The sequence below is a fragment of the Phodopus roborovskii genome, unplaced genomic scaffold (assembly GCF_943737965.1).
Source record: "Phodopus roborovskii unplaced genomic scaffold, PHOROB, whole genome shotgun sequence".
Taxonomy (NCBI): domain Eukaryota; kingdom Metazoa; phylum Chordata; class Mammalia; order Rodentia; family Cricetidae; genus Phodopus; species Phodopus roborovskii.
In genome coordinates, this window is record NW_026126418.1 from 9,379,681 (window position 1) to 9,398,697 (window position 19,017).

At 36.6% G+C, this 19,017-nt stretch overlaps 1 long non-coding RNA gene across 1 annotated transcript in view; it reads right to left on the bottom strand.

Annotated features, from left to right (window-relative positions):
* Positions 1 to 6,414: 6,414 nt before the first annotated feature.
* LOC127222204 (uncharacterized) overlaps positions 6,415 to 19,017 on the bottom strand; it is a 485,138-nt gene continuing 472,535 nt past the window's right edge. The window contains exon 3 of the long non-coding RNA XR_007834530.1: positions 6,415 to 6,451. This is a non-coding gene — a long non-coding RNA (uncharacterized LOC127222204). The remainder of the gene's footprint in view (positions 6,452 to 19,017) is intronic.

Here is a 19,017-nt window from a genome sequence, read left to right on the forward strand (position 1 = left end):
GATGAACACCAGGAAATTCAACCCGATCCTCTCCTGTCCGAGTCACGCCAGAAAGAGAGCGCCTTCCTGGCCCCCTCCGACCTCCTTCCTCAGGTCACCTCCGCCCATCGCTCCACCCCCCAATGGGCGTGGTCAGTGCTACAGAAGGACTACCTCACTACAATTCCCCTTTTAGTCTAAAGAAAAGATTTAGGCTTAATACAAAACTATATACAAAACAGTGAATAACAAGTGTGCTCTAAGAAAAGGAAAATCGAGAACAAAATGACCTACATATCTAGTCCTAGGGTGAGGGCATAATGGAGTTTACAATAGAGTTGTCCTAAGCTGGAAAACGTAAGTCTAGTACCTAATATATCTAACTAGGAAGAGAGAATAATAGTTGTGATAGTTTAATCTTCAACCTCATCAAGACCTGAGAAGGAAAATAACAATACTAGAGTAGACAGGAAATGCGGATGGACAACTTCCAAAACGGTGCAGCAAGGACAGAAACAGCAAGCCACCTGAACAGTCACCCTAGGTCTCACAGCGACGTTGGTACACCCAGATTTGGCTAAGGCCAAGAGAACTTGACAGACCACAACAACAGCAGGGAAATAGAATGGCTGTCTTACCCTGACTTGGCAAGGTCAAGCAGTCTTCTATATTTGTCTCCTGCAAGCACATAGGACTGCATGTCCAAATCAGTGGTCAAGGTGGGGGCAATTCTATGCCCAACAGGCCATTAGCTGAGGCGAGATTGAACTCCAGCAGGAGCAACAACAGTGTCCAACATATTTTCGGGAAAATGCACGGTGCTGTCAGGAGCAACAGTGTCTCATGTCAAAGGAGTACTAATATTAAAACATTTAAATGCCATGTTCTGCATGTCTATGAAGGATTGAAGATTAAGCATCTATATCTGACTAATCTCATAGGTACAGGAAATGTGAGTGAAGATAATCTATAATACTCGGGAACTTAGCTAAAAAGACTGATTAAAACTTTCCTGAGTAAAGCAGGAACAAATACTTAAACAATATAACTATTTACATATACCTACATGTAAATCCCTAAAATAGAGGTAGAGTATAAGTGTCAAGACAAGAGGTAGAACTATAAAGGGCAGCAAGATAAATATCCCAAATTGTATCAATATACAAAATGTCTTGAACACAGGAAAAGTATACATACATAGAATATGGTAAAAAATAATGTGCATAAATATTATAAGTGGAAACATTTAACACAATATAACAAAATATAAACTTAATTTTACATAGCTTACCACATAGGAATGCATAACAATGTAAGCTGTAAAATACTATCTCATTCAAACTCAAATTCTCAAGGAAATAGGCTAATCTACTTATATCCCATCTAAACCATACCTTTACCCACCATTCCCTATTCCTGTCTAAAAGATAAACCCGAGTGTAAGCATCACCCAATCCCAAATAACTAAAACCAACCCAAAGACGATGACTATTATCCCAAATTTCCAAGGGTAGGGAAAGGGGGCGTAGTCATATTAAGATTACTTCCTGCTGAAATGGGACGATGATTGCTCCAATGGATCCTGTAGGAAGAAAATTTTTAGCAACCAAATTTCTCAACAGAACTGGCTGTGACATATGTAGTTAGTCACTGTGTGGCAGAAAATTCTTGACTGTAGTTCTATTTGAAACTGGCCAGGGTGTAATAAAAAGGTGCACCATTACAGCTAGCTAGTCATGAGTTGTCTCGAGCAAAACAGTCTCAAACCGGTTTTAGGGTGATGTTTGTAGTTCCGATGCATCAGGTTGAGTCAAGTGGAAATGATGATGTGGGGCCCCATCTTCTTTCCGGAAAGTTCAAAGACTGCTGTTAGGAATCGTTATTATTCCTTGTGGAAAAGTTACACATCAATATTAAAGTAAAATTTTCAAGTTTTAAGGTATGCATTAGGGAAAGACAACAATAAGCATTAAAAGTATGTGAGAAAATTAGGATTTCAGAGAGAAAATTGCATAAGATATGAGTCCCCAGATTTTGTTTCTTCTGCCTTACACCAATTGGCTTCTTGATTTAAGGCAGAAACCATGAATTTAATCTTAACAACATGCTTGAATTTAGAGAAGGAAAGCCAAATCCAACTCCAAAGCCAGCATTGGTTTACAAAATTTGGGACTTCAGGAATACTAGATAATAGAGAGAAATAGATTTCTATATAGAAATAGTTTACTACAATTAAATTTTTTTTTTTTTTTTTTTTTACCATATATCAGATTCTGCTTCCTTAAGTGATTGTTTCTGAAAAGCCGTCTTCTCTTCTGTAGGCACCTACATGTTCAGTGTCTTTTGGCTGTTTGATGATAGGTTTTCTCTGTTTTCCTGTAAAAACAAGAACAGAACACTTCCCCTACCTTTGAGAGGCCTCCGCACACCTCATAGGACCTAGTTTGTTGGATGACTTGTCATTTCTCTTCATTAAGATGCTTCTCTTGTTCAACTCGGATCTTGATTAACTTAGATGGTATCCATAGTTTTTCTTCTCCTGTAGATACAAATGCAAAACCCCTACCCCAACGTAACACATATCCTGCTTTCCATTCTGAGGTCAGTACATCCTTGAAATACACTGGCTGATTTAGTTCAGAAGTTTTTTCTATTGTCCAGTGTCTTTCTGCAGCTGTTTTTCCTTTTTCATCAGCATTAAGAAAGTTTAATGTTAATAAAGCATTATGTAATCTGTGTTTGGGTGTTTTGGTTCCTCCTGCCTGTTTATGGAGCATTTCTTTTAAAGTACGATTGGATCTCTCAACCACTGCTTGTCCTGTAGGATTGTGTGGTATACCAGTTATGTGCTTTATCTTGTAATACTCAAAAAACTGTTTCAATTTGCTGGAGACATATGCTGGAGCATTGTCAGTTTTTATTTGTGCAGGTATGCCCATAATGGCCATTACCTCTAAAAGGTGCGTTATAACAGAATCAGCCTTTTCAGAGCTCAGAGCAGTAGCCCACTGAAACCCTGAAAATGTATCTATAGTGTGATGTACATATTTTAATTTTCCAAATTCTGCAAAATGAAACACATCCATTTGCCATATTTCATTCCTATTTATACCTTTAGGGTTACTGCCTGGTGGTAAAGGAGTTTGGTTATAGAATGAGCAAGTAGGACATTTCCTTACTATTTCCTTGGCTTGTTCCCAAGTGATAGAAAAATCCTTTTTTAAACCTTTGCTGTTCACGTGGTGTTTCTTATGAAACTCTGAGGCTTCTAGCACACTTCCTATCAATAAACGATCAATTTCATCATTGCCTTGTGCTAGAGGACCTGGCAGACCCGTATGGGATCTGATGTGTGTTATATATATAGGATGAGTCCTCTTTCTGATAGTATCTTGTAACTGTATAAACAATGAAGTTAATTCTGTATTGTCAGGAATAAATTCTGCAGTCTCAATGTGTAAAACGACTCTCTCTGCGTATTGAGAGTCAGTAACTATATTGAGGGGTTCTTTAAAATCCATAAGTACCATGAGAATGGCATACAATTCTGCCTTTTGTACAGAATTGTAAGGGCTTTGAACCACTTTACTAATATTTCCTGATTTATATCCTGCCTTACCTGATTTATTTGCATCAGTGTAGAATGTATGAACTCCAGAAATAGGTGTTTTTCTTACAATGCGTGGAAGAATCCAAATCGTTTTCTTTATGAATTTGATTCTCTCAGTTTTGGGATAGTTGTTGCTAATTGTTCCCAAAAAGTTACTGCAAGCTCTCTGCCAATATTCGTTATCTTTCCATAAGGAAGAAATTTCCTCATTAGTTAAAGGTACTATAATTTCTGCTGGGTCCCTTCCTATTAGCTGACGAAGTCTTAATTTACCTTTTATAATCAAGTCAGAGATCTTTTCTATATATATTTTCAGTTTTTTATTCTGTTTATGTGGTAGGAATATCCATTCTAATATGATATCTTCTCTCTGCATCAAAATCCCTGAAGGATATTCTCTAGATGGTAATATAACCAGAATACAGTCTAGGTTTGGATCCACACGGTCCACATGTGCTTCTAGTATCCTCTTTTCTACCCATTCTAATTCCTTCTCAGCTTCAGCTGATAGTATTCGTGGACTATTCAAGTCCTTATCTCCTTTTAGGGCCATTTTCAAGTTTTTCAAATCATGCCCTTCTACTCCAATTATGGTTTGCAGTTGAGAAATCTCTCCTAGTAATTTTTGAAGATCATTAAGAGTCTGGTAGCGATCTCTTCTGATCTGTACTTTTTGTGGTCTAATTTTCTGTAGACCTATTTTATATCCTAAGTAGTTGATAGACTCTCCTTTTTGTATTTTTTCAGGTGCAATTTGTAATCCCCAGCGAGGTAAAACTTCCTTTACTTTCTCAAACATTTTTTCTAATATTTCTCCTTTAGAGTCAGCTAACAATATATCATCCATGTAATGATAGATTATGGATTGTGGAAACTGTTTACGAATTATTTCTAACGGCTTTTGTACGAAATATTGGCACAGGGTGGGGCTATTTAGCATTCCCTGTGGCAAAACCTTCCATTGATATCTCTTCACCGGTTGAGAATTGTTATAATTAGGTACCGTGAAGGCAAATTTCTCTTTGTCTTGTTCTTGTAAAGGTATAGTGAAGAAGCAATCCTTTAAATCAATAACTATAATAGGCCATTCTTTGGATATCAAAGAAGGCAAGGGCATTCCAGGCTGTAGAGAGCCCATTGGCTGGATAACTTTATTGATGGCTCTCAGGTCTGTAAGCATTCTCCATTTACCAGATTTCTTTTTGATCACAAATACAGGAGAATTCCAAGGGCTGGTTGATTCCTCAATATGTCCAGCATTTAGCTGTTCCTGAACCAGGCTTTCTAAAGCTTCTAACTTCTCAGAGGTCATAGGCCATTGTCCTACCCAGACAGGTTCCTCTGTTAGCCATTTTAAAGGTAGGGCTTTTGGTTCCTCTGTTTGTTCAGCATTTGTATTTTGTTTTTGTACTGCCTGGATATTTGGTCTCTGTCTTGTATAGTACTTAACAGTATTCTTTCCACAATCATGAGGTCGTCTATGGTTCCTATCTAATACAGGAGGAATGTTAATCTGTGTATTCCATTGCTGTAATAGATCACGACCCCATAAATTTATCACTACATCAGCCACATATGGTCTCAACCTCCCTCTCTGTCCTTCTGGTCCTATACAGTCAATCCATCTCGTGCTTTGTTTTACCTGAGCCAGGGTTCCAATCCCTAAGAATTGAACATTTACCTCATGCAGGGGCCATCTTTGAGGCCAAGATTTATTAGATATGATAGTTACATCAGCTCCAGTGTCCACCAGACCCTCAAACAGTCTATTATTCATCTTAACTATCAATCTAGGCCTATGACTATTTATAGCAGTTTGCCAAAATATACGTTTTTCATTTCCTTCTGTCATGTTTGATTCAACTTCCGTCACTAGTTCGTCATCCAGAGCAGTATGAGTTTTTATAATAGGCACAGAATTTTCTAATTGTCCTGTGGGAGATTGTCTTCCACTGTGACTGGGAATGTTCGAACCACCTGTGATGTGGGGGCCTTCGAGAGGCCCCCCAAGGAGTTTCCCGATGGTAAAGGGTTTCCTTGCTTGTCTCTGGTCGATCTACACTCATTTGTCCAGTGTCTGCCTTTGCCACACCTTCTACATAACCCAGAAGGCTGAGGCCTTCTGTTTGATTCATTCCTGGGGGTGTTACTTCTAGGGAAGCTTTGCCTACAATTTCTTTTTAGATGTCCTATCTTACCACAGTTATAACATCTGACATTATGATATCTTTTCAAACCTTTGGGGATGGCTTCTCCTACCCAAGCTTCTAAGTCACCATAGTAAGGAACTCTGTTATCTTGATATCTTCTCTTTCCTTTAGATATGGCTTCTCCTATCCATGCTTCAGTCTTATTGTCATTATACTCAATGTTGCCTGTATATAGGACCCATTCATCCAAGGGTGCTGATCGCATTTTTAAAGGCCAAAGCACCTGTTTGCATTGAGGATTCGCATTCGTATAAGCTAAAGATTCTATGAGTATTCGCCTAGCATCTATGTCTGCTATCTCTAATTGTACTGCCCTAGATAATCTTTCTAAAAAGATACTAAAACGTTCTCTAGGTCCTTGCTTTATCTTGGTATAAGGTTCTATCCTCTCTCCTAATTCATGAACCTTATCCCAAGCATTCAAAGCTGCTGTACTGCATAGAGACAAGATGTGTTCATCATAGGCAGCTTGGGTTTCTGGGTCAGCATAAAGACCCTCACCAAGAATTTTATCTTGGGGAGCTTTATACCCTTTCTTTAAGCCCTGAAGTTCAAGAGCTTTTGCTTCCTCTCTCCATAAAGCCCTCCATTCTATTTGAGAGGCGCTTTCAAGGACAGCTGATATTAATTGATCCCAATCCTTAGGGGTTACCTTGTTATTCCATGCCCATGATTCTACTAATTGCTTCACATAAGGTGAATGCATGCCATAAGAGACTACTGCTTCCTTTATACCTTTTAAATCTTTCATACGTATTGGTTCCCACTGATATGCAACGACACCTTTTGGATGTTTCTTCGTTGCTGGCTTTTCATGAATAGATACAGGGAAAGCTCCCCTGACCCTAAATGGTGTGGAAAATTTTAAATCTTTTTCATGCCCTATTACCTGTAGTTCTTCTTCTGATGTATCAGACTGAAGGTCTTCTAAAGCCTGAAATCTATTCACCATTGTTTCTTTGAGTGTCTGAACTTCTTGAATCAAATAACTTTCTAGAGACTTCATTGTATCAGTCAGTTTCTTACTTTCTCCAACTACAAATGATTCCATGTTTTTAATCTTATCATCCTTAGATATTATCTGAATGGCGTGTAAACTGCCTTCCAGAAACAATGTTCTATCTGCTAGCTTGCCATTATCCTCAGACATGGAAGAGATTCTGTCATCTAGTCTTTCTATCTGATGTTCCAGTTTTTTAAACTTATTAGTAGCTTCCTCCGACCAGGAGTGGGCTGTTTCTGCTAGTTTGTTAATGCATTGCATTGTTTCTGTTCTGGTTATTGAAGTATCTGACATTAAACAAATTATACCTTTCAGCTCGCCAACGCCATCTTCAATATTCTGAATCTTTCTTTCTATATTTTCTATGCTTTGAATTCTATCATTTTCAATGTTTCGAATCTTTGTCTCTATGCTTTGAATTCCATCATTTTCAATGTTTTGAATCCTTGTCTCTATGCTTTGAATTCTATCATTTTCAATGTTTCGAATCTTTGTCTCTATGCTTTGAATTCCATCATTTTCAATGTTTTGAATCCTTGTCTCTATGCTTTGAATTCTATCATTTTCAATGTTTCGAATCTTTGTCTCTATGCTTTGAATTCTATCTATTGTGGTAAATAAGGGTCAGGATAAACAAATAGGCCGAATAGATGTTTATTCAGGGAGAAATAACTTACAACCTAGACAGATGAACACCAGGAAATTCAACCCGATCCTCTCCTGTCCGAGTCACGCCAGAAAGAGAGCGCCTTCCTGGCCCCCTCCGACCTCCTTCCTCAGGTCACCTCCGCCCATCGCTCCACCCCCCAATGGGCGTGGTCAGTGCTACAGAAGGACTACCTCACTACAGTACGCTTCTGAAAACATGAATTGTGGACATTTCCTAGGAATGCAGGAGTGGAACTGGCTATAGTCCATCCTTCTGGCAAGTATTTAATTAAAGATTGCTTCAAATTTGGCTAAAAATTATTGAACTTTTTTCTTTCCTCAACAAACTCAGGATCAAGATTTGGAGGTCCTCCAACAAGAAGAAAAATCACTCCACTCAAATTCTGGTGAAACTGGGCTATGCATTCGGGGACCACACTTTCCACCCTGCTGACTCCCAAGATAAAAGGCTATACTTGAAGAAAAGTAGCAAGCATAATTGTATTTTTATCTCCTATGGAGATTTCTGAATTCTATGTATGGCAGATTGATTGATCCCTATATGGGGACATAAGGGTCCTGATGAAGACTACCAATCCTTGGTCTAGGACAAAGAGAAAATTCCCATAGCCCACTGGTTGTTTTTGGTTAATTGGGAACTCAGTCAGAGCCACCACTCTTTTCACTTGCTTTGGTACCCCAGGGGTGTATTGGTAACTGGGGACTGAAAAGAACTAGCAGAGGTCCAGCACCTTGATGCTTATCAGCAGAGTTCCAACACCTAGAGTGTACAGAAAAGCTCAGGAACTGTAAAGGCTACCCAGGACAGTGTAGGCCAATCCAAGAGCTCAGACAGGCCCCAGGTGGGATGGCAGTCATTCAGGGAGCTAAGAAGGAAAACTAAGAGTGGCCTGAGTTCCTGGCATCTGGTTGTGTGGAGAGGCTATTGAGGAGAAAAGAGCGCCTCTTATTTATTAAGAGAATTTATCTTAGACTGGAGAACTTCTCTGAATGATTCTGATTGTTGATGCCATACTCTTGTGTTTTATGTTGTCATTTTGGCTCTGTCCTTGTCTTGCTTCTGTCTTGCTGACTCTTGACCACTGAATGGACAAAAGACAAGATGAATAAGCTGGAGTGCTACTCCAAAGGTCACTCTGTAAATGAGGATTGAAGGAAGTATGTGGCAAGTCTATGCATGGAGCAGACAGAATGCAATGCCCATAACCATGCTTTGGGTTTGATGGGAAGATAAGGAGAAAAGCCCCTGGACCCATGTTGAAGCCGGAGGACAGATGCTGCTGGGGCTACCCTGCTGAGAACACATATCTCTGTCACTGTTGTGAGTTTGGAGCTTCAGCTTCAGCACCATTCCCTATAAGGCATTGCTAAAGCAGCTTCCAGGGTGTCTCTCCCTTTTGATTACAACACTAAAGAAGGTTGGGAAAATTTTGTCTAATCTGTTTTGCCTGGATAGTCCTGTGTTTTCTGATATGGAGGAGAGGAGGCAAGAAAAAATTAAGTCAGGAAGTAAAATAAATAAATAAATCAAAATTTTAAAATGTGATGCTGTAACACAAAGACTTAAACTCATAGCACAGGATTGATAGTTTAAAACGGATAAATATGTAATCTTAAAGGAATCATATGAAATGTTTCATTTGGGGATATAAGCAACATGTGGCCTGCTGCCATCTGTAGGCATCCATGAGACTAGCAGCAATTATCATTAGGGTTGGAAGAGATGCATGTCATATAACTTAACTACCATCTCACTTAAAGATAACTACATGCTGTAATCTCACCAAGATACTTTAGATTATGATAGATTTTTATACAGTGATTTTTGCCCTGAAAATAAGGTTATAAAGTATTGGATTTAAAAACAATGCATGTTTAATATGGTATTAAAGTAGTACCAAACATTCATATATAAAGACATACTTATGCTGACAGCAAGACTTTCTAACATAAAAGTCTCCCAGGTGATATTGGTTTTAAAGACATAAAAGACGTTGTGGAGCTGGTTGGAATCTAGAAGGCAGGCTATATGTGCTGCTTAGGGTGGCGCCAGAGAGGTGACCCAAGCCCCACAAGTATTCCAGACACTAAGGACAGAATTGTTTGCACTGTTGGAACTTGGTTTTACTTTATGAAGATTATGGTTATGCCCTGCATTTGTACTCTTGAAATAAAATGGCACTTTATTTTCTTTTATTGATATGGCAGGTGCACAAGTTGAGAGATTTTTAGCTTTAAGATAAAATATAAAGTTTTACATAACTTTTAAATTAAAAATAATTGGATATTTTTAAGGAACAACATTTAAAAATATTTAGAATCATAAGTCTCTGAGACATTTTAAATTTATAAGGTAGTCTTTATTATTGATAAATAAATAAAAGGCTAAAACTATAGGAGGCCACAGCTATGAGCACCAAATGCTAAATACTAGAGACTGGGAAGCTCGTATTTTGTGATGGAGCAAGACAATGACCTAATTCTATAAAAGGGTCTCTCTTTTGCTAAGGTCTACTCAGGCTAAGAGACTGATTTTAGAATGAATGGCTAATCTCCTTATCCTTAATAAACTGATTAAGTTTTAGTCATTTCGATAAACTAAGTCAATAAGAAAATTTGATATTCTAAAATGTTTCTCTAAATAATGACCAGGAAAGTAAAGTTTCCAGTTTCTCTGTGAACTATATTTACTCATGTTTTACAAATTTTATCTTGATACTAAAATTGCTTCATTTCAGAAATTGTTATTTTTACTGTAAACTGTTGGAGATGACAGAGCCTTAATATATTTGGAAATATATTTGTAGTCATGCTAAGTATAAATGCAATTTGTACAGAAGTAAATCTTGTTTGACCTACTATATATGTTTTCACATTTAAACCTAACACGAGTAATTAAACACAAGCAAAGTTTATTTGGCTAAGATATACTTAATAGATGATGGTCTTCAAAATTGTCAGAGATCTGCTGAATAGGCATCTAAAATGTTTGATGAAAAAAAGCTTACCATGACTAACAGGGATCCCCAGCTCTAAGCAGTGACCCCAATGTTTTCAAGAAGGTGATGAAGCACAGAAATGACTCCATCTGGAGTGTAGTAATACTAACTAACCACTTGGCTGGCCTGCTCCAATGCCTCACCTACAACTAAGACATAACCCTAGACAGGAAAACCTCTCTCTCCTCTTCTAATCCTGGCAGCTGAAAATTGATGCTACCCTTATATATCTGTCCCAAAATGAATCCATGAAGGCATAGGATCCTGGGATGAGCATTAGTGTAACAGACTTATCTTTATGATTTTTCTTGAAGTATAGGTCATTTGGATTATACCTTCATTATATTTTATCCTTTTCTGATGTCTGATGGCAATGACAGCATTGGTAGCTTAGCTCCAGTAGGCAACCAGATCCTTCATACAAGGCTGGATCCCACCTGCTGTTAGTTCATTTCTTATGTAAAAACCAAGCCTTGTGTTTTTGGTTGTGAGCCTAGCCTTTAACTGCTGAGCCATCACAATGATTATATCATCCATGTCACCTGGAATTTGGTGCCACAGGTCATCTCATTACATGATTCAAGTATTTAAATTGACGATTCGTGTTAATACCCAAGATAATGTAAACATATGTATAGTTAGGTAAACCAAAAATCCTCCATTCCCTGAAGAGACCTGTGAAGCTCCCTCTTGTGTCGTTAATGTGCAATATCATCACATTTTATGATTCATTGTTTCAATTGATGATGATGACATCCTTCCAGTTAAATGCTACATCACCTCTTTATTGTGACAGTTAGCTATTACTGACTTATTTAATTCTTTAAATTATTTAAATGACAGACAATGCCATCATCGATTATGATTAGGGTGCAAATATCTGTCAGGGACAAGGTTAGGAATTGTAGACCTGGGTAGAACATTTTCTGAATGATCTATGCATCTCCCAGAGTACTAGGGATGCTGGATGATTGAGTCCAGGAGATTGCATGATGCCCTCCGAGAAGTACAAGGACTTCATTAAGGCCGGCATGGTGGTCTGGGTGTTTTCTACCTGCTCTTCTTCCACATCTTCACATCGGATGTGATCTACGATGAGAAGATGTAGTGGCACAAGGAGGTCGGCCCCGTCTGAGACCTCGCAAAAGGATGACGACCCAGAACACAGAAGAACATCTCTCTCTCAGCTATGAAGGTGTTGCCCCTGCTGCAGCCATCTTTTCAGCTGATATCATCATTTTGGCTACTACTGCTATGCCAGGAATAGGCCCATCATCTCATGTCCTGCCACACCACAACAGAGATTCAGGCACTGGTGATGATATCAGACCAAGAGAATTCATCAAGCAAGACAGTAGGATTATCTGACAATTAACATTGCCAATAAGGGTGCTTGAGATGAAATTTATTACTGGTCCCCATTTTCCAATTCCAGGATTGTACTAGGCAGTAACTCTGATGTCAACCATTGTAGGGCTTATAGCCCTTCTGTTTCTGCTAATAACTGTTGGTTTTTGTACCATTAAAGACTTAACTAGATAATTCCTGTCTGGGTACCATTAAAATGATGATTATTATACCACAATATCAACAAGTACCCATTACAGAATCAAGGATTTTAACCACAATACTATTTAAGGGGGCACTGTGAGAAGCAATGATATATTCTGGGGGCTATTTATGTTTTCCTTACTTGGAACAAGATTGACCCAACTACAACAATTATATTTGTTTAGATTTAGTTGGGAGGTAAATAGGCAAGAAATACTTAAAGATATATGCTGGCCTCTGATTAGACCTGATAAGTAATATGGTGGCTGGGTCACTTTGTCGGTTTTAGACTCTGAAAAGCATGATTAGTGGTCATTTCCTGGGAACCCTTGGATGGTCTTATCCAGACTTCGTCTTCCTGGCCAGTATTTAATGAAAATTTGCCTCTAATTTGGCTCGAAATTGTGGAACTGGATTTTCTTTTCTGAATCTTAGAATAAATAATATCTTTTACAATATTTATTTTATAGTATTTATCTTTAAAAGCAATGATATTCAACTCAGTATTATTAGCATAAATGTAAAATTTAGTATTTCAAAAATTACTTTTATCACTTCTTTATAGGAACTATACAATATGTGTCATGTTGAAATAAATGTTTCAAAAACTGTCAATTGTGAGTTCATAAATCTGAAAATGCACAGTTTATGTACATTATAAATTTTCATTTATCTAATAATGTGTATTGAAATTAAGCAGTAATGGAGAGGGTATCTTAACTGTCCTTCGTCTATAATCAGATTGGTAATTAACTTCATTGCCATCAAAGAGCCTTCACCCAATATCTGATAGAAGCAGATGCGGAGATCTGTAACTAATCACTGGTGTCCAATTTTAGAGAAGGGGGAGTGATAATATACACAAAGTGGTCAAGACCATGCTGGGGAAACCCACAGGAACAGCTGCACTGATTAAGTGAGAGCTCACTTACTCCTGATTGACAGCTGGGGAACCTGCATAATACCAAACAAGGACCCGTGAATATAGGTGTCAGTTGGGGGCTTCAACAGACTATGAGGCCACTGGCATTGGAACCAGTATTTATCTCTAATGCACGAATTGGCCTTCTGGACCTCATTCCTTACAGAGAAATAGCTGGCTGAGCATAGGTATGTGCGGAAAGGCCTTGGTACTGCCCTAAATGATGTGACATATTGGTTGTTTCACCATAGGTGGTTATATATTTCTCATTAATTCATAAGTCACTTGTATTTCCTATTGAATAGTTATAGTTCAGAAAACTAGCCTTCTAACTTCTTCAAACAGATGTCCTTCCTTAATGTTTGCAAGCATACAATGTTTGCTTCTTCACCATCGATGCCCTGTCTTTTTTGAACCTTAATGTTTATGAATAATATTCTGGATACAATGAAAATTTTTGTCATCCTGATTCATGTTTTTCTGTGTATTTTAGTAAATCATTCTGGTCTGGTGTTAGTCGTTCATGTCTTTAATTCTATTACTCAGGATGCAGAAGCAAGTGGATCTCTGTGGATTCCAGGCTTATAGTTAGTACAAAGAGATCTATGACTGTTTCATACAGAAACCCTATCTTGGAAAACCAAACAAACAAAAAATTATTTCTGAAGCTATAAATGTCTATGTAGTTTATCAGACAAATACAAAGGTTTTAATTTATTTATTAAATATAATTTAATTATCATAAACCATCAATGACCTATCTTCTTTATTTCCCTCATAATGACATATTTTCCACAACTTAAGAGTACTTTTGGCCATTTAGCATCATTAAATTCTATCTAAGGGCTGGAAAGATAGCCTAATTAGCAAGTCTTTGTTTTAATATTAGGAGGAACTGAGTTCAGATCTCTAATGCTTATGCTAAAAGTCAGGAGTGGTAACTTACCTATACCTGTAATCTTAAGGCTGAATAATGAACATAGGTGGAGGATTTTTTTGTAAGCCAGTGTTACCAAATTACCAGGCTACAGATACAGTAGAAAATCCTCTCAAAAAAAAAAAATAAGGAAACATTTCATATATATATATATGTGTGTGTGTGTGTGTGTGTGTGTGTGTGTGTGTGTGTGTGTATGAACACAAATATACAAACATACAAATATACACAAATATACAAACGCACATTGAGTCCTTGTGTGCACATATTCAGCTCTTTCAACACAATTCCCTGTCCTCACTCTCCATTAAAGAATTTATAAGTAAACATTTGAACATATAAGGCTTTACACTTGTCCATTTCATTATTTACTTTTATCCCCAAATTCCTGAATTACTTCCAATTTTATTCATTATTCTGTAAATCATGACTTTAATAACACATCAAAATATATTATAACCTAGTAGATATGATTAATTTTCTAATGAAAATTTCAACTTTAAACCCTTATGTGTTACTTTTATTATGGAAATTTCAAAAAAGAAGAGGCAGTAAAAAAGGACTAAACCAAAATATCTTGTCCTACTCATAATGAGATCTGAGTGTGTAATGAGGACCTCCTAGGGACATAAACAATATTTTTATGTAGACTTAGGAAATATTTTGCAATTAACACAATATGTTTAATTTAAAATTCTATGTAACACTTGATGAGTAAGAAGTAAATATTTATTTTGTATTTATTTACTATGCTGTATATTGTTTTAATTCACATTAAATTATAATTACTAAAAACAAATGTTAATAAACTTAACTTTATATTTATTTTAAATTTTACTGCAACATTGATAGTATTACAAAAACAACTTTCACTATTAAATATGTTTTGATTACTTTATATATACTAAAACTAAGGAACAAAATACAAAAAAAAATCAAATCTTAAATATTTTATAAAAGTAGGTTGGATACTAGCTTCCTGATTATCTAAAACTATTTTACCCAATAAGGTTTATCACTGATTATATTTATACCACCTTAATTTATATATCACCTAATACATTTGGTAGACACAGGGGATTTAAAAACACACTTGAACTCAATAATTTCTCCAACAATTTATTCTTCCATTATTTTTACTGTCTCATTAAATATAATTTATTCAAATTTTCTAATTCTACATATTTGTTTCTGCTATTACATGTCATTTCATGAAATAGTTGTAAATTATTAAATATATGATGTGTGTCACATCTCCTAGACTCCTTCTGTATGCATGGATTGTTTCCCAACAGTCAGTTTGTCTTGAGATAATTTTATTCCTACAGGCTTCTGACCTTGTCTGTAGTCATTTTTCATTGTTATGACTCTTGGATCTGTAACGTGAATCTAATGGTGATGCTCCAGAGATTTTGCTAACCGCACTGCAACTCTCAGGGTGCCTGCTTTTCTAACAGAGCCTCATCTTGTCACTGTACTGAGGTTGTGAATCCTCATCATCTGCATTCTTCTCTCATATTAACATGTCTCTTCGTTGCCATTCTTACTCTTTTCAAAGTTATCCTTAATGTCAAGTAACATAATCTTTAACAAACATGAACAATGTTGTACACTTGTCCTGATTAAAAATTAAGGTAAGTTTCTTGCTATAACCTAACCTTGTTTGTCTTTTTCAGAATCCTCTGCTCATTGTCAATACCATTTATCTCTCTAATATATCATATCCCAGATCAGGTAAGATAGGTTGTCTGTGCCCTTCTTTGTGATGTAGTCATTAATTTAAATATTGCCTTGTTTGTCTATACCTTCTCAAATTCAGTATTGTCTGCTTACACAAAGGCCACCTTGAGATTTTAACCACTTTGTTTATTGTACACACTGTCTTTTCTTTACCATACTGAAATTTGAATATTAATTTACTGTGCACTAAATTTGAACATTAACAAAGACATTAATTATTGGCCAATAATCTAATGCAGTATTTATCTCATAGTTGATTTTAAAATGTATGTTTAAAAAAGAAAAAAAATGTCAATTCTAATTTTTTTTTTGCATTTGCTCTGAAAGTATACATTGAGTAACCTAATAATGTTTTGTATGTGATATTTATCAATGTAGCTCTATTTATTTTATGAGGAACTTTCAGCCATGGTACTGTTTTTACCCAAGTTAATTATCAAATAACAACTTTGGAAATACCTTAACATAAGTAATAAGTAAAATTGGTATTTTATAATGGCTTCATGGTAAATGTGGCTATACTTACATTACACGTAAAATATATACTCTGAAATATTTAAGTAGGAAAAAATTCAGCTAGAATATAATATAGATCATACTGCTTTACAGGTAACCATAGCAGTATATTGCCATAGAGTTGGCTAATAATTTTTATTTTGAGCCTTGGACCCATTGTGACGAATAGCCTCAACATATGAAATCAAATCAGAAGGCATGAATCATTGTGTTGCTACAACTTTCCAGATATTCTCTAATCTATACAGTGCTTAGGAGCTGAACAGAAAACCTGTTGCTGTTTAAGATGTACAACAGTCCAGATTTTTCTCATCTGTGCCCTTGAGAAGTGATATATAATTTGCTATTCTCTAATCATTGCACGGCTTTTCTCTGTTTTGACACATGGAATATAATGAAGTTATATGATTCACATGTGAGCATAATGCTTTTTTCACTTCTACTTAGTGTCTTTGGAACATCTTCAAAGAAATGTGGTTACCTTGAAAGATGTGCAACTTTATATGTGCAACTCTGGTAGTGTAAGATGCAATTATGCCAGCTTGTTATGCTTTGAGAGGGAATTGTCTCACTGAGGAAGGAAGAATCTAATAGGAAAACTATGCACACATGGACTAAGCAGCCACCAGAGGTGAAAGCTCAAAACTAAGCACTTCAGGTGGTGCTGTGTAGATCAGAAACGAAATATCTATATTAATTCTGTGGAGATATCTTCAAAATTATGAAGTATCAATAAAGTGATTATTTTCAATCACAAGGAACATTATCATTTGCTTAAATAGTGATAGATGAAATAAGTAAAAAATAAGAATTATTTAGAGAGAGTGCTAGTTTCCTTATGCTCAGATTTATATTTTTCCTGTACTACAGCTATCTTTTTAAATATTCCAGTTATAATCTATCAGTCTGGAAATATTTTGATTGTAAGGGCTTTTATTTCTGTAAAACATTGATTGTTTATATAGTTAATGAAAATTAAACACTTGGCTTGTAAAACAGATAAAGAGAATATGTTTTAGAAAGTTGTACGATATTTAGGTATATAAAAAGAAAAAATTATGATGAATAGACTCACATTGTATTTGGCTGTGAATTTTAAACAAAGATAATTTCACCAATAGTAGTTCCAAATACTATTTAAAGATTTTCTATGCTTAGCAATAATCCCTCTTCCATAAATATTACCAGTAAAATTTTTAGTTATAGGCATGCTTAATCAAGTGATATTATTAACAATAAGTACTGGAGTAATTCAGTAAAATGAATGCCATCAAACAAATAATGGCAGGGAGACAATTTATTAATTAGGAAAGCTTGACCTTAACTTAGGCTTGTTCTTAATTAGTTCTTACAACTTAAATTAACCATACTTTTAAATACATGCTCTTATATATGGCTTGCTTATCTTTAATCTGTACTGTTCATCCTGTTTCTTTTACATCTGGCTACTGACTCTGGCTTATTTCTGCTCTCAGTCCTCTCTAGCAAGAAGTCCCACCTAACATATTCCAGATTGGTTAATTTCCATTCAACAAATCAAAGTTAAGCAGCTTCTTAAGTGTAAAGGAATGTTCCACAATATTTTTATATTTTATATATTTTTCTTATTTTACACATAGATCCCAGTACCCGCTCCATCCCTCCCTCTATTGCTCCCTAAACCCCCTCCCATTCCCATCCACCCCGCACTCCACAAGGAGGGTGAAGCCTTCCAGGAAAAATCATGTAAATCTGTCAAGTCTTTTGAAGTAGGGTCTAGCTCCCTACCACTCCTACCTCTAGGGTAAGGCAGTATCCGTTAATGGGGAATTTGCTCCCAAAGTCCTTTCACCCACCAAGAATAGATTCTGATTGCACTGTTAGAGGCCCCTTAGACTGCCTTGGGCTTCTAACCAAGGCCCACGTTCACTGGGTCTGACTCCGTTCAATGCTAGTTTCCCAGCTATCAGTCTGGGGGGGGCATGAGCTCCCCCTAATTCATGTCAGCAGTCTTTGTGGGTTTCTGTAGCCTGGTCTTGACCCCTTTTTCTTATGACTCTTCACTCTCTCTCTCTGCAACTGGATTCCAGGAGTTGGGCTCAGTGTTTAACTGTGGGGGTCTGCTTCTGTTTCCATCAGCTACTAGATAAGGTCTCTATGATGGCATATATCAATCTTACTATCAGGAAAGTGCATTTAAGGTAGCCTTTCCACTATCGCTCAGATTATTAAGTGGATTCATCCTTGTAGGTCCCTGGACATTTCTCTAGACTCAGTTTTCTCTTCAAACCTATAATGGCTCCCTCTATTGTAGTATCTCTCTCTCTCTCTTTCTCTTTTCTATTCCTCCCTTGACTCAATCTTCCTGGTCCCCCATTTCCTCCTCTCCTCCTCTTCTCTTTCTCCTAACACCCTCTCCATTCACTGCCCCCCTACATTCCCAATATGCTCAGGAGATCTTGTTCCTTTCCCCATCTGTGAGGGACCTTGCATGGATCTCTTAGGTTCCTCCTTGTATCCTAGTTTCTCTGGTGGTGTGAATTATATGCTAGCAATCATTTGTTCTTTGTCTAAAATCCATCTATGAGTGAATACATACCATGTTCCTCATTTGTGAGTGGATTACCTCACTCACAATGGTTTTTTCAAGTTCAATCTATTTGCCTGTAAATTTCAAAATTGCATTTTTCCCACTGAGTAGTATTCTATTCTGTAAATGTACATCTTATTTATCCATCCTTCATTTGAGGGGCATCTAGGTTGCTTTCAGGTTCTTGATATTACAAATAGTGCTGTTATGTACATAATTGAGCAGATGTCTTTGTGCATTGATGTGGATCATTTGGGGATAAGTCTAAGAGTAGAATGGCCAAGTCCTATGGTAGACTGATTCCCATTTTCC